This window comes from Urocitellus parryii, chromosome 6 (assembly GCF_045843805.1).
Source record: "Urocitellus parryii isolate mUroPar1 chromosome 6, mUroPar1.hap1, whole genome shotgun sequence".
Taxonomy (NCBI): domain Eukaryota; kingdom Metazoa; phylum Chordata; class Mammalia; order Rodentia; family Sciuridae; genus Urocitellus; species Urocitellus parryii.
Window position 1 is genome coordinate 61,874,121 of NC_135536.1, and position 24,746 is coordinate 61,898,866.

At 36.9% G+C, this 24,746-nt stretch overlaps 1 protein-coding gene across 1 annotated transcript in view; it reads left to right on the plus strand.

Annotated features, from left to right (window-relative positions):
* The window catches only part of Gng2 (G protein subunit gamma 2), a 109,100-nt gene that overhangs the window by 5,778 nt on the left and 78,576 nt on the right, over positions 1 to 24,746 (plus strand). The window contains exon 2 of the mRNA XM_026391089.2: positions 10,159 to 10,199. The gene's annotated coding sequence lies outside the window, so the exon portion shown is untranslated. The remainder of the gene's footprint in view (positions 1 to 10,158; positions 10,200 to 24,746) is intronic.

A 24,746-nucleotide genomic window follows, 5' to 3' on the forward strand; every position in this document is an offset into this window, starting at 1 on the left:
TCTGGAGGCCAGGAAGTCCAAGATCTTGGTGCCAGCAGATTAGATGTTTGGTAGGGGCCTGTTTCTCATAGATGATACATTCTTTGTGTTTTTATCTGATGGAGGGGACTAGCTAGCAGCCCCGAGGGCCTCTTTTTTAAGGGCACCACTCCCATTCCTGAGGCAATTATGAGCTAATCACTTCCCCAAAGTTTTCTTCTCCCAATACTAATTGCATTGGGGAACAGATGCCAATATATGAATGGGGAGGAGAGAGGGGAGCACAAATATTTGGATCATAGCTTCACTAATTCCTTCTTTTAGGTCAAAGTAACATAACATAACATTCCTTTAAACCAGGAGAAGAACATCTACATGGAGTCTCCATCCCATTCTCTCTTATTTTCTAAGGGATTGTATCTTACATAATTTTCTCTTTGCTACATATTTGGTTTCTTCTATTAATTGGTCCTTTCCTCTTTGCCTATAAACATACTTACTTTTTATACACTCATAAATTAGTTACAAATAAAAAATAATAAACCTGTTGCCATCAGTTTCCCCTTAACTTTTGTAACCTCTGCTGATTCTCTTGTAAGTTCTCTTCCTACCTCTATGAAGGCTTCTTCACTAACTCCAATTCCTGCCTTCTAAATATGAGTATTCTCAAGATTTGGTTCCTCTTTGGTTCACTTAATTACTTCCTCTCTCTTAATTACATCATTTCCTGTGATTTCAATCCTTGCCTTTCATGGGGCAGTCCCAAATCTGTTCTCTCACCTGCTTTCTGAGCTTGCACACATGGTGAGGTGACTGTAAACTCACCAGAACATCCAACCCACCAAAGGTAAAGCTCATGCATCCAAGATGGTGCTCAACATTGCCTTTTCCACACCTCAAAACCATCTCCTCACCTAATTCCATGATTATTAGTGACACCTTCCTCTTTCAGTACCTCAATTACAAAGACTCAGTTTCACTATTTTCCTTACTGCGTGACTGTGTTGTGGAATGTAGCACAGCCCTTGGCATTGCAATTGGAAAACATCCTGATGCTATCTCTTTTCTGTATTGCTAACCGGTGTCTTATTCAGGCCCTCCTCACCTCCAGCTGGGCTGATTTGTGGGTTGTGTTTTTTTCTCTCCCTGGAATAGCTTTTCTGCTCCAGAGAGACACCCTATACTTGACCCCAGCTTACCTCTCCATGTAGACAGATTCCATTTGTCCTGGAAGGCTCAGTTTGAATGTTACCTCTTTTGTGATGCCTTTCTTGGCTTCTTGCCTTTTTTCCCCACTAAGGAATGGTCTTTGCCTCCTTTGAAATCATCCTTTGGTCTTTTATCACAGCATTTAACTCATTCCTCTATATGACTAGGAAGTGGTATGTAGAATATACTTCTGCATGCCTTTTCTTTTTAACCACATGGTAAGATCTTTGAGGACAGCAGTCACATCTGGTTTCATCTTTGTCTCACAGTGCAGTTTGTTCATCATCCATTTATTTGATGAACTTTCTTGAGTGACTCATTTTGGGATTTAGACTGAACTAGACACAGCACTTGTCATTTAGGAGCTCACAGACTACTGGGGAAAACAGACAAATACAGAAATTATTATAATTCAGTTGGTTTGTCTCTCTGCAAGTCTTAAATGAATGTCTGCAATGTGCCCTGCACCCTTCTAGATGCCAGGGAGACGAACAGTGAACAAAACAAGCCAGTCCTTTGTTTTCTTGGAACTTACATTCTAGTTTTGAGATAGACTCAATAAATACACATCTAACCAGTGGTTTTTAGATCTAGTTGCACATTAGAAATCATTAAGGGTACTTTGAAAAATTCTTGTCTCAGCCTCACTCCAGACTGACTAAATCAGAATCAGCCAGGACTGGAACCCACAGACAGAAATCACAAAATGAGAAAATATTTGTAGAAATGGATGGAATGATAGGGATTGTTTCTATGATCGTGGTGGTCAGTGGGACTCAGCTTTGTTGGGTGATCTTGGAGTTAATAAGATGACCCTGGAGTTAATAAGACCTAAATGATGGTAAGGAGTCGGCCATGTGAATTTGCTAGGGTGGGGAGTTGTCTCCAAGCAGAAGATGCAAATGCCTTTCTGAAGTAAGGCTGAGGTGAAAGGCCCAGGAAATGTGACTTTTGAACATCCATGTATGGTAATCTAAAATATGTCTTTCCTCTACAGAAAGCAGCTTTTCAATTAAACTAGGCGGACTCCGAATGCAAAACACTTGGCCCTTCTGTTGAGTACTTGCTCTGGGTTAGATTTTTTTTTTTAAGATCAAATTGACTACACAGTCAGGAAGACTACTCCATTTAATTATATTATTTTCCTACACTGCAATCAACTCTACAGGGCTTGTTGTCTGAGTTAAACACCATCCTTATTGTTTAAAATAACCTTAGGTCCTTGGTATTATCTCTTGGGTGAATAAAGAAAGGAAAGCAATGATTTATGTCCTTAATTTTGTTTAGGGGAACCAGGGAAAACTTTCCCCAAGAATCATTTTAACCATACAGATTAAAGTACTTGTGTTAGAAGATGTTTTAAGAATCAAGTTGAGAATCATTATTTATTGAACTTTGAATTTGTGATTGATACTTTATATACATTACTGTTTTCAGCTAGTTTTAAAAATAACTCAGAGATGAGGATAGTATTTTTCTATGAGAATACTTTTGGCTACTCATGGGGGGAAAAAATGCCCTACCAAAATGGCTTAAACAATAGAATATTATCTCAAGACTTGAAAGGAGGGCAGCTTCAGAGCTTGTTATGTGGTAGCTGGACAATGTCCTCAGCAACCTAAATTCTTTCTTTTTTCCCTCTCTGACATCCTCAATGGGTTGATTAATCAAGCTCCCCTTACTGTATCAAGATGACTACTCCAATTTCAGAATTAAAGGCAGATATCAATATGTAGAAGCATAGTACAGAGCTAAATTATTCTCTGCTGCTCTTAGTAAAGTTATAGCAAAGCAGGCTCCAGCAGAATTCCCCTCCCAACTCAAACCACTGGGATTTAAGACTCATTTAAGAGTCTCCTCCTGAAGCCATAGAGCAGCCCAGCATCTCTAAAGAACAAGGTCACCAGACCCCAGGAAAAAAGGACTATTAAAAGGTTCTATTAGCAAGAAAGAAGGGGTTGTCGGTTGCCAGTCACCACTACTAGTATTCCCATTTTATCAGTAAAGATACTAAGACTTAAAAAGGTTAAATAACTTACCAAGATCACATAACTTTGAATGGAAGTGTTTCCATGCATTTCCCTTTCAGAGAAACACACACACACACACACACACACACACACACACACTTTGTTTTTGTTGGTGGTAATGATCTAGTTTAGATAAAGATTCCCTGAGGAAAACACACAAGGCTGAAGAAAGACAAAATAAGGAATATCTTTCTAAATAGAATATTCCAGAAAGTCCTAAAAAAGCAAAAGGAATGGCATTTAATTTAGACAACCAGCCCTGTGTTTCTGCAATGTCAAAAAAAATATATATAATTAAATTGAGTCTTCTTGCCTGGTCATTTAAATCAATTTGATCTAAATAAAATTCACCCTGGGCTGAGTAATGAGCTTCAAAAGGCCAAGGATTCTATGACTGGTATCTGTCTGACATAAATGAAAACCTTGTTTTCTCTAGAGAGGCCTGTATTTTGGTCAGCACCTGGAAGAGAGGAATGAATAATCTCTGGGATTCCTGATCATGAGCTGTTTAGATGATAGGTTTCCACTTCCCAACTCGGAGGCAGCACCAAGTAGTGCTGCGTTTCCAGTGTGGCTCCTGCTTCCTTCTTGGGCATTCTCTTCCGAGGCTGCCTGGGTGAGGCAGCAGCCTCGAGGAAGGGAGAGTTCAGTGCAGTTGCTGTCATTAGTATTTTGACTGCTTGGCTCCAAGGTGTGTATTCCTGTGCATTTTCATGGTAACAGGCTAAGCGTTAACGCTAGGAGTGCTTTTTCTGTAATAAATGACTGAGCACCTCCTACTCTTATATTTGCATTTTTAAACAGGAAAGTAAATTTAATTTCTAGGCTTTGCCAACAGAGCTCTGTTTAAAGTGAGTATTTATCTGATCTGTGTAGGACAGAAAAAAAATGTAAAAACATTTAAACAAGAAAAAAAAATCTGTCATTTGCATGGCTTTCCTGGGAGAAATGAATTGATCCTTTGCCATTTTTCTTTTAAACTCATGAATGTGGATTGTATTCTGGGGACATTGTTGTGCTCGGGCATTAAGCCATTTCCCTAGCAGTGTTATTATTTCTTTCCCTTTGGGGAGAAAAAATGTTGATATTGAACAACTCCAAGACTTTTAAATTAAAAAAAGAAAAGCTTAACTAAGAAAAGGTGAGAATTTCTAGGCAAAAAAAAAAAAGTCTTACATTATAAGCCTTAAAATAATTCTAAAATACACTAACAGAAAAATAATAATCCTAAGGCTTAATTAATAGAAGAGCAAAGTAGTTGGAGTCACAGTCACTTAGACGAGTTGCTTAAACTTTTTGTGCCTCAGTTTCTTCATCTATAAAATGGGAAATAATGATGATACCTACTTTGGAGAAGATTATATGTATATAAAATTTTATTTAGCATGGTACCTGGGTTATTTACTAAAGAAGGGTAGCTATTACTCTGTAATTGTTACTACAGATCTGCACTGGAGTTTCTTTTATTTTATTCAAAGAATTCTTGCCAATTTCTAGCAGAAGTGATTGCTATGGCCTAATATTAACCATAGGGACTCAGACCTTGGAGTTGGACAACTAAGGGTACCCATTTTCCTGGAATAGTCAGATGTCCATGTTTTCTCTTAATGAAGTGCCAGTCTCCGACTTGCACTGTTTGTTTGGAAATCCACTGGACTTACCCATAAATTTTTCCAGTTCTCCTTCCCAACTGGTAAGAAGTTTATACAAGGTATGGCCATGTGCCTTGCATCAGCTAGGGCAATGTAAGCACAGTGGTGTATGTCACTTCCATGAGGAAGCTATAGACCAGGCTGCAAGCACATTCCTTGGAAATCAGCGGTGTTGTGAGAACAGTATTAAGTCAGTTTATTTGTTACCACAGTATACTCCAGTTTATCCTGACTGATAGTCACTCTGGTTTTACCTTTAAACTCTAGAGGGAAAAAAAACCCAAACATATTATTGTCAATGTCAATAAAATGTGTAGCTCTTCAGAAAGTGTAATTTCTAATGACTAGGTATAGGTGTATGTATATGTGTATGTGTATGTTTGTGTGTGTGTGTGTGTGTGTTTGTGCGCGCGCACATGCATTTGTGCACAAAATGTAGTATGTTAGAATCAAGGGATTTAAATAGCTTTATATAAGTAATTTCTTCTTAAATTCTTTTAAAATAAAGTTATTTCCATTTCATACAGAGGAAATCAACAGGCTAAAATTATCAGCATATGTTTTCTTTGAGCAAGTCAACTATTGTACCAAAGTCAGGACTCTGAATTTCAGGCCTGATATGATCATCAGGTTATGATTTTTAGGTAATGAAAGATCTACCCAGAATGGTGCCTTGAGCAGTGAAGGAGTTTCCTGAGAGAAGAGAATGCACCCAGCCATGCCCATGGCCTTGGTCTCCACTAAGACAATAGTCTTCCTTAAGCCCTATTGTGATATTCTGGTTATAAACAATGTGCATAGTTCATAGATGGTATTAAATATATTTGTTGAAAAAAAAATAAATGGAAGTAGTTCATATTCTTTCAAATGTCTGGACTCTTTCATGTTCAGATTGATTAAGTTAATGATTTTATTTTGCACCTTGGTTTTAAAACATCTTGTATTAAGATTTACATATATTATTTTGTAATACTTTACATTTGACCATGCATATACCCCCATATTTGGGTTATTTTATTTGATAGTTTTTTTCTACTACAGATCTTATTTTGCCTGATTATTTCATTTGGATCTCTAAAACTACATTATGAAATACCTTAATTATTTAAATTAGGAACAGATTAATTATCTCCAGTGTACAAACTCAAATTAATTTCATTATAAACCTGAGGTTTAAATTGATTAATCTTGTAGTGTTTAAGGGACCACGTGTTTTTTTTTTTTCTTTTTCTTTTTTTATCCTTAAGGAAAAGAGTATGTTTGATTTGATGGATCACTCTCCATTGCACCAGATATGCTAATAGGAGCAAGAAATTTGCAAGAAAACTTTAGATGCATTTCATAAACCAGCCAGAAACCTGTGTGTCTGGGGCTTCTGGGGGAACAATCTGTGAGTCATTTTAAAAAACAAACACACTCATAATCAGAGTGCATGTTGTTACCATGGCAATTAGGCCTGTTGAGTTGGCTTGCTTATGTTCCTGTAGAGGGAAGAGGGGGAGAGAATTCAGAGCTTTGACTATCAGCTCTGGTTTGCCTATTGTGGGAGAGAATTTAGGGGTTTTTTGAGAACACACTGGCATAGTCATCCTGACTATAGCCTGTCTTTCTTATTGAATATGAACTAGCTATATTAGTGTTGGGCATTGCAGTTCACAGGGGAGAAAAAGACCAATTGGCATTCCCTTGAGAGCGGGGAAATAGTTTCTTTTTCTGATATATAATTACATGTAAGTCTCTAAGGTCAACATGGTGGAGCATCTTGTGTGCCTGTGCACAAGACTAATGATCCTCTAACAGGCACCAAATGCTGCTGGCAAAACATTATTTTAGATTTAAATGATCCTCAGTGTATTGCCCTAATACAGTTACAGACTGCTTTTAATGAGACTATTGTTCTGATCTGATTCATAAGTAGACCTGGTGTCTTTATTTTGTGGGCTGGGTATGACTCTGTTATCTTGAACAACCATCTTATAATGCAGACCCATGGGTCACCTGGGAGACTGGGGAAATTATGGGAGCTCTGCCAAATCTGTCATTACTCCAGGAGAAAATAAAATCAAAGCACACTCTTGGTTGATGGGCATCCAAGTGTACTTGGGCCAGTGGATTGGCCATTGGGATTTTATATAAACACCAATGATTCACTGAAGTACTGGTGTGAAGGCACACACACAACTGTCAAAAGTGTTTCTAAAATTCACTTTAAGAAGTCTGGGCATACTTTTAAATATACAACTGTAATACAGTGGCTGAAATTTATTCTTTAGAGCATACATTAAGCAGATTTTATTAGAGTTGGAACAACTTTTCCTTAATAAAACTTTTTTTTCAAAAATCTTTGAATAAAGTGAATTTTGATTAAAGGGTAATTCAAACTCAGAATTTATGTGTGTGTGTGTGTGTGTGTGTGTGTGTGTGTGTATGTTGGTAGTATCCCAGCATATGAAATAATAAGAAATTCTAAAATATATATTTTATTCTTATATGTATTCTTATAGGTAGAAAGAAGGAATATGTTGCCCAAATTTCATTATAGGTTGAATTTTTTTAAGATTATCACATATGTATTTTTCCCATACACCTAGCAGCAGAGAAGCTGGGAAAAATAGGTATTTTGATATATAGCTTATAGCATAGCTTAAAATTCTATTAAAAGTATAGAAGAAAAGAAAAGCATATTTTGGGGCATATCTAGAAATTTCTGCCATTTCTATAATCCTATAAAAGAGAGGAAATGTGTGGTTTACATTTTTATGTATTTTCTTCCAGTCCTTTTCTAAACAAAAAAAAAATGCGTGTATATGTATACACAAACGTACATACATACATCCATATGTATCAGAATGAGAGATATATATTGCATACTAGAAAATATTGTTTTCACACTATATATTATAGTATGTACATAGCATATTTATAATGTTATATGTTAGCATGTATGATATATTATAAAATATTATATATTTAAAAATCATAGATACTATGTGTTAAAAAATATGATGTACAGTAATACACCCTTATCCCTGGGGACATGCACCATGGCCCCCAGTGGATGCCTGAAGCTGAAGATAATATCAAACCCTGTACATACTATGTTTTTTTCCTATACATTCATACCTATGGTAAAGTTTGATTTATAAATTAGGTGTAGTAAGACATTATCAACAATAATAAAATAGAACAATCTTAACAATGTACTCTCATAAAAGTTAGGTGAATATGGTCTCTTTCTCCCTCAGTTATACTATACTCACCTTCTTGTGATGATATGAGATGATACAATGCCTACATGATGAGAGGAACTGAGGTAAATTGTGTAGGCATGGTGAAGCTGTGTTGGTCTCAATTATTATATCCACTGTTGCAAGATATAATTCTTGTGTTCAATTAACCCATAGGGCTCACACCTATGGGTTAATTGAACACAAGAATTATGATATCTTGCAACAGTGGATATAGAAATTGAGACTTTTACAAAATGACTAAGAGTGGGTAGTATATACAGTGTGGATACAGTGCACAAGAGGATGATTCATGTCCTGAGTAAGATAGAGAAAGCAAGGATGAGATTTTATCATACTTCTCAGAATGACCTGCAATTAAAGCTTATTAATTATTTATTCTGGAAATGTTCTATTTAATATTTTCAAATAGTGGTTGGCTACAAGTAACAGAAAGCAAGGGAAGTAAAACCTAAGATAAGGAGGGATTAGTCAATATGCAAATTTAAATTAGAATATTAGTTAAGTTACCTTTTTGATAACATTTTATTATATCTTATTTCACTTAATTGTCTCACATGCATTTTCATCATTTAATTTTGTTGTGTCCATTGTTTGTTCTACATGTGGAGAGTCTTGTTTTACTTAGAAGAGTGTATTATTGTTAATAAGATTATTTCTAATGTCTTCATAATAATTCTTTGTCTATTTGTTTTATTCAAATTAAGGAGTGATGTCACTAAAATAATGATTGAGAATATATTTGAGACTTTTGATAAATAGTGCTAAACTATTTCCCAGAGAAGCCATGCCCATATATACTATCAGCAATAATATATTGGTCACAGAGCACCCTTGAACAGACTTATTTTGCAACTCAGTCATTGTTATCCCCAGGGTTTATTCTCTGAAAATAGGTTGTTTTTTGCCCTTGGCTTGTTTTTTTTTTCCTTTGCTGTCATTAATCATGAGATAATGGGTTTTTAATAACTTTGGTTCTTTAAAAAACATGTGACCCCTTATAGTAGCCTGAGAATAGTGTTAGTTGTGTTGAGATGTAGCTTACATGCCAGTCTCAAGCAGTGTGAGATCTCCAGAGATGCTGCTGTTTATTTGGTCCTGAGACCCAATCTGAATTTGATTTCCACCTTCAGTTGTAGTACTCTCAATATGAGATTCCTCTTTGTGCTTGCTGAGACTTTGACAATTCCCTTTAGACTGAGCATTCTGTAGTTGGAAGAGGAAGGAAGCTCCTGTATATAGGAAACTTCTGTATATGAACCACACCAGGCAGTAGGGACAATTAGGCCACCTCTGTTCAACATTTACAAGACACATTAGTGACTAAGGGCATAGGTGCCTTTCACCTCTAAGCAGCCTGCATGAAGCTTTGGATGCAATAAATACTTTCATAACCACTGGCTTGTCTTAAATTACCCTTTTATAGAGGCAGATGCACACAAACAATATGGACTCCAACTCTGTCCCTAACACTGGAGCAGGAGTGTGCTTCCTCTGCTGCCTTGGAGTGTACAGGTTAGGTCAGGAGCAAAGCTTGTTCTTATTCATCCCATGGTGCACAGCCTCTGTTACTAACAGCTCTGTTTCTCCTAGGTTCCTAAGTGGACTTTTTGTTTTCATGCTTTCGTGCAAGCTAGTGAATTTCACAAAAGAGAAATTCCTATTTCACATACTATATATCTTTCTTAAAGGAAAGAGTTTACAAAATGTTTTTAGGTCCTGAAATGTAAACCTGTGAGACTCCTTGCCCTTCCAACTATATTGCCATTAGCATCAATTCTGATTACGGAAACATTTATTTGCTCATTCAGCTCTTATGTGTTTTGCTATTTCTAATTTTCTTTTCAGAATTTATTAGCATAAATTAAATGATTTCTTCTCTTTTAATGTTTCATTTGTACATTATAACTCTACATAGTGGGGTTCATTGTGACTATTCATATATGCACAGAAAAGGGAAATAATGGGAAACCATATTGAAGGAAATCGTGTTATTTCTCATTTTCTTAAGAAATACATTTTCCTCTGTTTTCTCAACAGCCAGATCTGCCAGTGAGCCTCAGGCTTTGGAAACTGAAGAGGTAAGAGTTATGAAATATTTTTTTCTAGGATCTTCTTGAATTTTACCAGAACTATAAAAGGGAAAAAAATCTTAAGTATGTCTATAGATGAAATCATTTAGACATGTTATGTTTTATGGAAAAGAAACATTCATACACTCTTAACAATATTGACATGACTATGGGATTCAAAGGAAAAAAATGTTTCTCTTTAGTGATAGATAAAATTGGATTTTTATCCCAAGTTTCCCATTATCTAAAAATCTGAGCTAGAAAACCTTTGAAGTTGCTGCCTTTACAGAATATGCTTATGGTATCAAACATGATTAATGGTTTGCAGACACTGGGAACATACCCTGTGCAAGACAGAAGCTCAAAGGAGATTAGATCAGATAAGGTAAACCCTGCTCTTAGCAGATGGGTTGTAGACATTGGAAAGACTTTTCTTGTACCAATAACAGTAATAACAGAAGGTCAATCTCAGCTGGTGGAGATTCTTCTGGAAGAAGCACTATTAGCTTTTGAAACTAGGTAATACCATTTATATCTAGTTGTAGACTCAAAAGGGCTCCATAATTCTGAGACAGATGATAAGTGTTTGTCTGCTCCCATGAAGGTACATACTTTCCTTTAGTCAATGAATTTGATTTTACCTCCATTTTAAAAGTTAACTTCACTATGAAGAATTTCAAGCATATACCAAAGCAGAGCTAGTACCACAATAAACTCTGATATCCTTCCTCATCACCAGTTTTAGCAGCTGTCAACTCAGGGCCGGTATTGCTTGATTTATATTCCCATCTACTTCTCTTCTATACCCATTGAACTGTATGACAGCTTGAATTTGATTGTTGGATTTCTAATTTTTATTTACACTAATAGCTACAGAAAATGCTAATAAAAAGTAAACCTACTTATGGCTCAGTTTACTAGAACTAGTCATTCATTTATTTACTCATTCAACAAATATTTATTGTTCATTTATTATTTATTGTTTTTTAGGTAGCAGACCTTCCTTAGAATTGAGGGTCAGTTTTCCTTTTCTCACATTTACAAGGTTGTCAGATTTGGACTTTGGATATCTGCAATGAAGTTATCTGTTAGACACTGAAAGGAGGAAAAGTCAGCATACATCCTACAACTGTGATTGTTAAGGTAGACATTTTAGAATATGCCACAATTCTTTGGAACCTGTTTTTGACAGTTTTTTATATTCATTTTTAAATTTTTTTTTTTGTGAGAGATGGAACGTAGGGCCTCATGCATGCTAGGCACGCGCTCTACTGAGCTACACCACCAGCCCTACTTCTTCACTTTTTAGTACACTGGGAGTGTAAAAACAACACAAAACCAAACTTATCCCAGTCCTCTAAACAGTACCTTTCTGTTTCATCACGAATGTTCATCCAGCTGTCCACCTCCCTTTTAAGAAAAGCTCTGAGAGAGCGGGCGTGGTTTCTAACTTGTTAACAATTTTGCCTCCAGCATGTAGCCGGCATGTCTGGCACTTGTTATAAATTTAATAAAACCGTTGAATGAATGAACAAAAGAATGAATGCCAGATGCTGGGCATATAAAGATGAAAAATGCACAGGCCTGGCTCAGCTGCTTAGTTTCCAGGAGGAGAAACCAGGCCCAAGGAGGCCTTTGTGGTCAAACTGTGAGCAGGAAAGGGCCAGGCTGAAGGCAAGGTGGGGAAAAGCGCCAGGCATTTGAGCAGTGGTATGAAGTGCCATCAGGCAGAGGAGGGAACAAGTGATCACGTGTGAAAGTACAGAGAGGCCCCAGAGAGCATAGGGCACTCTGAGAACCTTCTAGAATTTAGAGTGGCTATGGCTGGAGAAGCAGGCCAAGGAAGCCTGGGATGGACCCCATGTGCTTTACTCCTGTGTCCAAACTCTCTCCGCTGAGTAGGAAGCCAGGAAAGGGAACCTGATCAGAATTTTTCTTTGAAAGGATAATTCCTTAGGCAGCAGGGTAAGTGGAAAGGGAAATCAGTGGGGGTTTAGGTCTGGAAATGAACTGGATTTGGGAGAACTGATGGAAGGAATTGTTGTATAAAGTGAGAGGTAACAGAGAGGAAAACATCAAGAATCACTCCCAGATTTCTCTTGTGGAAGATCAACTGAGGAATTAGAATGGTGCTATAAAAGCAGGAAGAGAAGATGGCATTCAGATCTGAGGAGTAGCCTCATCCAAGTGGGTATGTCCCACAGAGTGCTCCCTGCTGGGCAGAGCAAGCGCGGGCTGCAAGCCAGAAGCTCCAGAAAAGCACTGATGCTCACACCCTACCCAGACCAGTGGAGTAAGAATCTTTGGGGTGTGGCGGGGAGGGAGCTGGGAGGGTGGGGGTGAGAGTCTGGATAATAATAGTTTCTAAAAGCTCTTTGGGTAATTTTTGAAAAGTAACCAAGGTTGAGAATCCCTGGTCCAGATCTGGTTAGAAGTAAACCGTGCGTGCACATACATGCACATACTCTCTTAAGACTGTATAGCTGTACTTAACATCTTTTAGGTGAGGGCCAAGACACCCCTAAATTCTACCAAATATTACTAATAATTAAAGACTGTTTTAAAAGAATATGATGTTATTTGATATGTGTGCTGATTTTTATTCATGCTAATAAGTATACTGAAAATTTTCAAATCAATCAAGCTGTTTGTCAGTGGGGATTACCAGTCTATTTAATGGAATAATACTTCATTGTGCTTTTTGATGTACTGGTTCTTGGCTCATAAAAGGCCAGTGGTGTCTTCCAGTCACTGTGACATCCAGAATGCCCTAAGGATGTTGAGAACTGTCGTTTCTTAGCATATAACTTTAGGGAGGTTTGTCGCTTTCTACTCTCATTTAAAAGCATTTTTTTTTAAAGAGAGAGAGAAAAAGAATTTTTTTAATATTTATTTTTTAGTTTTTGGTGGACCCAATATCTTTATTTTATTTTTTTATGTGGTGCTGAGGATCAAACTCAGCGCCCTGCGCATGCCAGGCGAACGCGCTACCGCTTGAGCCACATCCCCAGCCCTAAAAAAGCATTTTTTCTTCATACAAAATTATTGGTTTCAGTTATGCTCAGAGGCTCCTTATGTAAGTAGTCTCTGTGCTAATAAGCTGAAGAGAGAAACTAAACAAATTAGACAAGTAAAAGGAAGTATTGTTTTGTATGGTCAGAGGGATTTGGAGTATATTTGGTCTGGTACTAAGTCTGTTTTTTAAAGTCTATACAGAGGAACAAATTAAACACTAGGTAAGAAATGGTCAAATATTGAGGTCTGAAGCAAAATACTACTAAGGCATTTTGCAAATTGCACAGCAGCAGTGATGAGAGTTGTATTAGTTTTCTATTGCTGCTGTAACAAATTATTATCAACTTAGTGGCTTAACACAGTACAAATTTATCTTACAGTTCTGTGGGTGAGGTTCTATAGGAATTTCACTGGGCTAAAAACAAAGTCTCAACAGGGCTACATTTCTTTATGGAGGCTCTAAGGGAGAAGCCACTTCCTTGTATTTTATAGCTTCTAGAAGCCCCCTTCCTGCATTTTCAAAACCAGAAACATTGCATTTCTGTGTGTCTTTATACTGTAGTCACATCTCCTTCTGACTCTGAACTCCGACAGACAAGGTTGTCTGATTGTAAGGGCCCATATGATAAGATTGAACACAACTCAATAAACCAGGATAAACGCCTCATCAAAAGATCCTTAATTTAATCATACTTTCAAAGTGCCTTTATCCAGATAAGGTTACCTATTCACAGGTTTCAGGGATTAGGACATGAACATACTTAGGGCTATTGTTCTGTCTACTATAAAGTGAAGAGATTAATGGTTCAGAATGGTAGAAACTTCACACAGTACAGATAGGATCATCTGTAACATTTAATCACATAGGATTAAATGTAACATTTAATCATACAAGACTGAGAAGGTCCCAGCTTCCCAAAATAATGAAGCAGGTTTTTGTCTTGATTCTGTAATTCCTGTTTTATAGGTTCTGGTACTGAAGCCTCTTGATTTTCTTAGAGAATTTGGCAATGGAGCAGGTGGACAGGTTGAAGTCCAATGGCCCCTTTCTTGGCCTGCTTTTCTGGTACTATAGGTGTGGCCGCTGGAGTTTGCTACTCTTGGCATTTCTCCAACTCTGGAGTTTGTCTACTGCACACAGGATCCAAAGTCTTTGAATAGGACCAAAGAAATGTGAGGTTTGTATTTTATGCTGTTATGGCTGCCTGTCATTATGCATTATTTATTAGATTCTAACTCTGGAAAATGGGGTGAGGGATAATATTTTAGAACCTCACTCTAGTGGCATTTATTATAGTTAGTTTCTAGGTATGGTTTTATTTTCTCCATGCGTTAGGTGGGTCATTCTCACAAAGCAAGAAACCATTTCTTGCCTGGTGAGTGAAATAGATCACTGGATTATTTTTTGAAAACAATCTTCAGAATGAAACATGGCTGGAAAATTTTGGTGGAGATTTTCCGTTTTTCAGCTATTTTTGCAACTACTTCCCTTTCTATCCACTTTTAGACACTCCAGCAATACAGATCAGAAGTCCAGGCCTAGGACTAGCAGGAGGGCACTAAACTGTCCTGATTTGCCCAAGACTGAGGGATTTTCTGGGACAGAGGACTTTCAGTACTGAAACTGAGGGAATCTCAGGCATGTTGAGATATTTGTTCACCCTAGATATTTAACAAAATGGCTCCAGTAGAAAGTAACAGTCAGTTTGATGAATTGTTAAAATATAAATATAAAATATAACAAATAGAATATAAATTGTTAAAATATAAATAATGAAGTAACCCCCAAAGTTTGGGTTGAAACTGATAGTGAATTCAACTCCTTTGGAAAACTCTACATCTATGCATAGTTACTGGGTCCTAATTGTATTCATGAGTTCTGCATCCATGGATTCAACTAACCATTGTTTGAAAATATTTGAAAAAAATAATTGCTTCTGTACAATACTCATCACTATTCCTTAAACAATACAGTATAACAGTCATTTACATAGCATTTGCATTGTATTAGGTATAATAAGTCATCTAGTGATATTATAAAGTATATAGGAAGAGGTCCAGTAGGTTATATGTAATACTATGCCATCTCCAATAAGGGACTTAAGCATCTACAGAATTTAGTATTCACGGGGATCTTGGAAACAGTCTTCCATGGATGCTGAGAGACAACTGTGTATGTTGGTCCCAACCAACTTAAAAAGAAAAACAAACAGACTCCCTAAAATTCATATCTAAGGAAAACCAATAATATTTGTGAAATCACAAGTATCAGTTAAGAAATCTAGCCATTCAGTTCTCCAGTGTTACAGCACACTGCTGTGGAAGCTTGAATAACTCTGCTCCTAGGTGACCACAGGACCTCCTTGAACCTTTTTCAGCATGTCAACATGTGTGGAAGTTACAAAACCCGTATTTGTGCCAGCAGCATAGAACTCCTACAGCTTCATCCCTTGCATTCTTGGCTCTTATTTGGAGATTTGTACTGTCTAAATAATTGGGACTAAACAAAGAGAACTAACTCTTCACTGTACTTGAAAGAGCAATACATCCGATTCTTCAGAATAGGCATTTGACTTTTAGGAGTTGGAAGTCTTTTTTTTTTTTTTAATATATTAATCTTTTTCTGTCTTCCAAGCTGTCCTAGTTGATAGATCCAAGGAATTCTCTTTCTATTCTTCTCTCACCCACCCCCCTCTCCCCCAAAAGATTTAGCACTATCAGTCATTGAGGTAAGATATGGGTTTCAAACAAGGAGCAATCATGAACAGAACTGTGAATTATTTATTTTATTTATTCTTTATAGTTATACATGACAGTAGAATGCATTTTGGCATATTATACACACCTGGAGTATAACTTCCTATTCTTGTGGTTGTACTTGATACATCTTGTGTATTTACATATGAACATAAGAAAGTTATATATAATTCATTCTACTGTCTTTCCTATTTCCATCCTCCCTCCCTCCCTTCGTTCCCCTTTGTCTAATCCAATGAACTTCTGTTCTTTCCTCCCCCTCCCCTTATTGTGTGTTAGCATCTGCATGTCAGATTTCTTTATCCATTCATTTATTGAAGGGTACCTAGGTTGGTTCCATAGTCTAGCTACTGTGAATTCAGCTGCTGTAAACTTTGTTGTGACTGACTCACTGTAGTATGCTGATTTTAAGTCCTTTAGTTATATACTGAGGAGTGAAATAACTGGGTCAAATTGTGGTTCCATTCCAAGTTTTCTAAAGAATCTCCATACTACTTTCCAGAGTGATTGTACCAATTTTCAGTGCTACCAGCAATGTATAAGTGTACCCTTTCCCCCCCACATCCTTACCAACATCTATTGTTATTTGTATTCTTGATAATTGCCCTTCTGACTGGAGTAAGATGAAATCTCAGTGTAATTTTTATTTACATTTCTCTAATTGCTAGAGATGTTGAACATTTTTTTCATGTATTTGTTGACCATTCATATTTCTTCTTCTGTGAAGTGCCTGTTTAGTTCTTTTTACCCATTTATTGATTGGGTTATTTATTTATTTATAAAGTTAAGTTTCTTGAGTTCTTTATATATCCTGGAGATTAATGTTCTATCTGAGGTGCAGGTGGCAAAGATTTTCTCCCATTGTGTAGGCTCTCTCTTCCTGACCTTGTTTGTGTCCTTTGCTGTGAAGAAGCTCTTTAGTCTGAAACCACCCCATTCTTGATTTTACTTCTTGTTCTTTAGGAGTCTTGTTGAGGAATTCGGTTCCTAAGCCAACATGATAGAGAGTTGGGCCTACTTTTTCTTCTAGTACATGCAGAGTCTCTGGTCTAATGCTTAGGTCCTTGACCAATTTGAGTTGAGTTTTGTGTAGGGTGAGAGAGAGAGAGGTTAAAGTTCTTTTTGCTAGATATGCTTTTCCAGTTTTCCCAGCACCATTTATTGAAAAGGCTATCATTTCTCCAATGTATGATTATAGCACCTTTGTCTAGTATGAAATAACTGTATTTATGTGGGTTTGTCTCTGTGTCTTCTATTCTGTTCCCTTGGTCTACATGTCTGCAGAACTGTGAATTATTTTAATTCCTTCTCCATATCATTTAAGTTTTCTTCTTTCTAGGACATCCAATTCTGAATATTCAGACTAGCTTCTGGGCTGAGGGTGTTGCTTCATGGTAGAGTGCTTGCCTAGCATATATGAGGCCCTGATTTGGATCCCTACCTCAAAAAAAGTAAAGGGGAAAAGAAAACCTCACTTCAGCTTCAAACTTCAACTGATATTTGTGAATCAACAAGTTCTACAAGAGATTAAAGCAGATTGAATCTTTATGGTGTAATTTAAACCCAGATTCTTTTATTCTTTTCCAAAAAGAAATTAGAGAAGAAATGTAAATAAGAGATCAAAAAAGCCTGTGTCTCTGGGTACAGAATTCTCCGAACGCGTGATAGAAATGTCTTGGAATTAGATAGCGGTGGCACTTGCACAACATTGTCAACATACTAAATGCCATTGAATTGTACACTTTAAAATGTTTAATTTTGTTATGTGTATTTTTGCCTCAATTAAAACAATCAAAACATTGACTGAACTTGGAGAAAGAGAGACAAAGAGAAAAGCTGCTTCTCCCTTTCTTCAAATTCTGGATGAACGCTATATGCTTTTCATATATGCGTATTAAATTTCTAGACCTAAATTATTGTTCTGTTCTGTTCCATTGTTGGGAGAAGATATTTGAACATAAGTATCCACAAGACAGGCCATTGAGTAAGCTGTTGGAGGGGTAGAAGAGGAACATCATCAAGAGTTAAGAAGCTAGTTGCATATTCTAAAGATATGTAGTTTTTGTTCCTAGGTTGTGGACTGACCTGTCCTTTGCAAAGTTGATGACAACAAAAAAAGATTTTTTTGTTTTGTTTTGTTTTAAGTTTAACAATTTAAAACACTGGACTTCTTCTACATGTTGTGGGATAGGAGCTGTATCAGCTAGGTTGAAAAGTTTTTAATAGCTAGTAATAGCAGCCTACAATTGGAAATGATAAAATGGCGAGTCCATATGTGATAACTTTAATGAAGTAAAAGCAAAGTAACAAATCTCATTTATAAAAATATCTTTTATTAAAATCTCTCCTTAGACATCCCAAGGGCCATCACCTGATAGGAACATGTTTCAAGGGGTGACTGCATAAATAGTTCTTGGTTTAATTATGAAACTTTTGGGCTTTAAATTTCTTTTGGATTTGGAGACAACTATTATAACCTTTCTACAGAGATATAAGTAGGCAACCAGTATAGCACTTAGCCAGAGCACAGTATCCAAAGATCCTAGCATTTGCACTGTTTTTTAAACTATTTAAATCTTCTTTAGCTTTGGCATATGTTGCCATGTAACCTTTATTTTCTTAGAAAATATTGTACAACCTCTACCCTGCTATAAAATGGTACAGTTTTTGGAAGCCCAGCAGGCTCTGATGATAATAAAGAAGTATGTCCACAAGGGCAGTAATGTCATTGAGAGGGAGCTACATGTACTGTGTCTTGTAACTGAGAATTAAGGTAGTTTTGATATGTGAATGTGTAAGTGTTTAAAACCATATCCTCAGCAGGTGGAAATGAGCAGTATAATTCTTGAAAAAAAATGTACATTCACAGACAAGAAAACTAGGTTTTATTTTTACTGAATCTGATTTTACTTTCCTGAATAGGTGGTAGCTAGAAGTATGTAGTTTGACTGATAACCAATACCATATGGAAGCTTTTAATGCTCAAAATACTACACTAGGTTTATGCCGTGATCCTTTTCTGCAATAACCAATAATTTATTTTTAATTACTTTTTATTGTGAAAGAAATATAAGGAAAAGATTTTTAAAATTCAAGTAGTAGACAAGGGCATAAATGAAAAGTGAGAGTCCAACCCCCACCACCAACTTGCAGTCTCTCTCCCTGAATTTAACCACTGTTAATAGTTTCTTGTATGCATTCCAGAAATTTTCCATCTCCTGGTTAATCTGTGTTGAAAAGGTAAGTACGTTAAGTGTCATTGAATCATCTGTTCATAAGCTCCTCTTCTGAGCTAAGTCTTTTAATTTCAAAACACTGTTAATGTTTCTTTTTGAACTGTGCCTTTTAAAACTGAAAGAGTAGAAATGTCAGAACCAAAGGAAAGCCAATAGAGAGGGCTGGTGGCATCTAGGACTACAACTGATGAAAGTTAATGTGTGATTTTAGCCTCCATAACATTTATGGATGAAACAACCCTCAGTGTAGTTCTTTTAAGATTTTCAAGTCATCTGGAGTACATTATCTCCCTGTACCCTTTCGATGACCCTGCAATGCAGGATCTGTTTATTTTACAAAAAAAAGGAAGTTATGGTTTCCAGAGGTTAAGTAACTTGCCCATGATCACACAGCTGACTAGAGAAAGGATCAGGACTAGAATTCAGGTTTTTTTCTAAGCTTTAGCCTCTACCAGACCACCTTAGTAACTGAAGACAAGAGAAGCTCAGTAGCATCTCTGGAGCTTCTGCAGTGACAGGTACAGCCTCAAGATCTGGTTACTCAGTCCTGATGCTGCCTCTTAGGTAAGTTGTTGAAGGCAGCACACAAACTAGGGTAACAGGCTCTCTCTTCACAGTTTCCTTGTGGCTGTTCCGTGTCCTTTTTTGTTTAGGTAATACTGGGCACAGTGGCAGGACTTAACCCAAGTTGAAGAAGCCATAATATTTCATCCCCAGACCACAGTGGTGGGTTCAGATTGTGACCATCCGGGTCCAGGGAGTTCTTCCTCTGGATTATCCAACTCAGGCTGAGGGAGGAGAGATCCCATCTTTTCTCTCATCTTGAGGCAGTGGGAATCATGCAAGGGCATGATTCAGTGTGCTGCAGGGATGTGCAGAGAATCCAATGTGCAGAGAGGAAGGACAGAGAGGGCGGTGGGGAGGGAACTCAAGAGTGCCTAGAAACAATTAGGGTCCATAAATCCAGTCACTGAGAGACAATACATTTCCATCTTTTACCTAAGCTAATTCAAATTGTTATTGAAAGAATCCTAACTAATAATCTCCAGGTCTTAGTTTCATTATCTGTAAATAGGGGTTATAATATTTTCCCTGACTATATCTGAACTATTGTAAGCATCCGTTGAGATAATGAATAGGAAAACACTTTGTAAATTGTACAGTGTGACACAGATGTGAGATGGTATTATTCATTGATATGTTACATTGAGTTAGGAAAAGTGGAAAGAATGAAATTACCACTCATTTGAAAAATAAGAAGCAAGAGCTTTGTGAAAGCCATCTGGTCTCATGCAGAATTAAATGGAAGCTGCCAGAGTTCCCTAGATTTTCTTTTCAGACCTACTTTCAGATGCTTCTAAGTTCTAGTAGATAGCTATAATGAATGAAAGCATAGATCTTCCTTTGCTGACTCAGGTTAATTGAATGGGTTTCTTTTTCCTTCTCTTGCCTTATTCTGTGACACACATGCATGCTTACACACACAGATAAATAAAACATCACATTATATATTATCATTTAGCTTTTTCACTTAAAAAAGAGCTTTCCAGATTCATACTGAGTAACAATTTAGCCTTATCAAAGAAAAATCATCAAGGAAGATAAAACAAAGTAGTTATTCTAATTATACTTCAATTGGGAATGTTACAGTTGAGGTTTTTCTGGGAATGAGAATTAGTTGTTTTGGATTTAAATAGGATTAGGATTCAACTTTTCCTTAAAAGATATAACTTTGATATAAGCTCTAAGTAATCAAAATCTACTTGACCTTTTGACTTATTCATGACTCAAGAAATATCACTTCACTTTTATAGCCTTTCTCCCTATATATGATAATACCTCTCCATGAAGGAAAAAAGATGGTACCTCTTTGAATCTTAGATTTGCCATGTAGACAGTTTTTATTGTAGCAAACATGACTTTCTTTATATTTGATAATTAAAACAAAAAAAAAGTGATTTAAAACCTCAATCTAAGAATACCATATGCAAAAACAGTGGAAGGCACTATGGAAATATGATTTATAAGCATGAAGAAACATGATCTTTCAACCTGAAAATGTTTTCCATTTCTCACATTTAAAAATCTGTGAAATGTATCCATTGCTGTGACCTTTCTCATAAGGTACTGCCTTCACTTTCACATTCACCAGTACAGGTTGGTGTGATTCTGTGCCTCTCTTAGCAGGTGGTTATCTTTGCATGGGAAATGCACCACTAATGTTGGTGTTTTTATATAATCAAAGGACTTAGAATAAGTTCATAATCTGAATAAGACATATTCTGGGTTCTCCCTCAGAAAATATCTGTGGTACTGAAAATTATTGGCATCCTTAGATTGGTTTATTTCAGCAGAGCTTAATAAAGAGAATGTTTACAAAGACTTGGGCAGAGTAGGAGACCTACCTGCAAGGGAGAGAGGAGTTCTCCAGGGCTGTGTGACCTGCTGCAATGAAGGAAGTAAAGAGAAGCCTCCTGAATGGAATGGAACCGTGGTCTCCAGCAAAGGGAAATAGCTAGATTATGACAGCCCTGTAGTCAGGGATCCCAGGAAGCAAATAGCTTGAATTGATATCTCTCCTGATCTGCTCATGCTCCCCATTGGCCAAACCCAACTGGAAGGCAAACAGCAAGCCAGTCTGCTGCTGAGTCCATACAATTTGGTCTCCAGGGGAAACTGAGCCAGGTGGAACAGTGGGGAGAATGAATTTGTTGTGGCAAATGGAACATATCCAGTGCACTTAATCTTCATTATGAAAGTCTTTCATGAAAGAAAGGGCAGCACTCCCTTACCAAAAAATTTGTTTGAGCCAACTGTCTCATTTTCATTTTCATTAGTTTTACTTAATTGGGGTCATAGCTCATGTTCAAATGGACGCAAATGCAGCGGTAGCATTTAGACTCAGTTCTACTGGCAAAAGATGATCTGGAGGAGGTGCACAAAGAAAGAAAAACACCCTCTTGCTTGCCCTGTTTAGAGAGAGGATGGAAGCTTCAACTTACAGTTCAAGTTGGCTGTAAAAAGTAGCCAGGCATCATGGAGCAACTTTAGATAGCTCACATTCTTGGGCCTCCCATATTCAAGGGAATAACTATTATCCCAAAGATGTCCAACACCCAGCTAAAGTGGGCTGAATGCCAAGGTTTGCATTTTGTCTATCTGGATTTTAATTTCGGATGAATTATTTTCATTCCTTTAACCCAGGGAGCAAGATTACTTCCCTCAATCTATAATCCAGATTAACCATTCTGATCCACTGAACATGAATAAATCAACTGAATCAGATGAATCCCACAATTAGGAAAATATTTGTGGCAATATAAAATGATAGTCAAATGTGGAGTACCACACTGAAGTAGAAACCTCTTCCATGGACCAGAAGATTCTGTGATTTGGGAAATAGGGGGAAGAGTTGGGTCTTTGACCAGAACAGGCCATTTTGGTATAGAAAAATAAGCATGGATTTGAGGGTAAATAATTAGAGACCTCAGACTAAGACTGACTGTGATCACTTTGGAAAATTACTGACCTCTCAACCTCAAATTTCCTTATATGTAAAATGAGGATAATTTCACTTATTACGAAATTAATTGAAATGTGCAAAATGAAGGCAGCATTTTCCATGCAGTAGTTAAGCAAAATGTTTGGGGAGGGGGATTTTATATATCTTTCTTAAATATCTTGATTGGAGCACAGTTGATAGACCATAAAAAAAGTTATATTTAATGTATATAGTTTGATGAGTTGGATATATTCACTTTTTAAAAAAAGTACTTCTTGCAAGAAAAGATGCTGCATGCCTTTAATTCCAGCAGTTTTGGAGGCTGAGGCAGGAGGATCTCAAGTTCAATGCCAACCTTGGCAACCTAGACTCTGTCTTAAAAAATAAAGAGGACTGGGAGTATAGCTTAGTGGTAGAGCACCCCTGGGTTCAATCCCCAGTACTTTAAATAGTAATAATAATAATTTCTTAAAAACTTTATTGAAGTATAATTGATATATAATAAATGACACATATTTAAAGTATATGATTTAATGAATTTTGACTGCATACACCTGTGTAACCATCACCACAGTCATGGTAATGAACATATCCACCATAAGTTTCCTCATATCCTATGATAAATCTCTCCCTCTCATCCCCATTCCAGCATAATTACATTAAGATACACCCATGTCTTATGTATCAACAGTTTTTTTTTTAATTGCTGGGTGGTATTCTGTTATAGTTGAGTTTGCTCATGTGTTCAGGGACATTGCTCAATTATGTTTTAATTTCATTTTCTCTTCTTCCTTCTTCATTAATAGTATAACAAAAAATATTCACAATTTTATGTAACCACAGCAGATATCTCTGTTAACATCCTCCAGGAGCAATATAATTTCTAAGAATCTGGCACACATGCAAATCTAACAGCAATTGTGTTTACTAATCCCTGGTTTCATTTGAGTTCAGAGCCAAAGTCCAGTTTCTTCTGCTTCCTAGATTTTCTTTTTTTTTTTCCAAAATAAGCAAGCTGAAGGAAAGAACCCACATGTCTACCAACTGATGAACAGCTTAAGGAAGTGTGGTAGATCCATCAGATGTATTATTCAGCCATAAAGAAGAATGAAGTACCGATACATCCCACAACAAGATGAACCCTGAGAACATTATGCTACATGGAAAAAAAAAAAAAGACACACCAAACCATGCATTGTGTGGCTGCATTTATTGAAATGTACAAAAGAGGCAGAAGAGACAGCAAGTTGAAGAGTGGTTTCAGGAGCTGGTGGAAGGGAGGAGAAAATGGGGATTGGCTGATAGTGGGGATTTGGTGTCAGAATGTTCAGAACTTAGGAATAGTGATGAACGCATAACTGTAAATATGCTAAAAGAGTTATACTTCATGGCATTGCATTATAACTCAATAAAGTAATTATTTTTTAAAAAATTACATGAAAAGCTTTGCTTGGCAGAAAACATTCAAGAACAGTGACTAATTTCCCTCTTTTCATTGGCTTAAAGGAAATGTCAAGCTGTCTATCTCACTGGTTGTGCTGCACCTGCATTCCCAGGTCTTGAGCACAAAGTGAACCTTTCTAGCAATAGGAAGGAAAAATGTGACATCTGGAAATAAATTGTATTTGCCCATATGAGGTAGTTCGATATTGTTTTGGTTTACTCAGGAGGATAAAGGGTCCGAGGCTACTTTGACTTTTTTGTCTTTTCCTTTCCTTTTAAAAATAACAAGCATCCAGATTGTCTAATCACCCTTTCCTCCAGCCTTAGTGAACTAGATACAGGATATCCTGTCAGTAAGGCATCTTAGTTCATTCAGATTATTTATTGAACTCCCAAAAGCAGTAGAAAGAATAGGGAGCGTAGAGTCCAGATACTCAGTCTGTGGAGAAGAGAAGAAGCCAGGAGATCAGAATGAGCAGTGATTCGGTCAGCAGCACAACATGGGTTTTAGCCGGCTGCAGAGGGTGGAAATGAGAACAAACTTCCTGCCTTTCTGACTGTCTTCCTTCACCTGGTGAAACACTACCTTCTTTAAAATGCTTT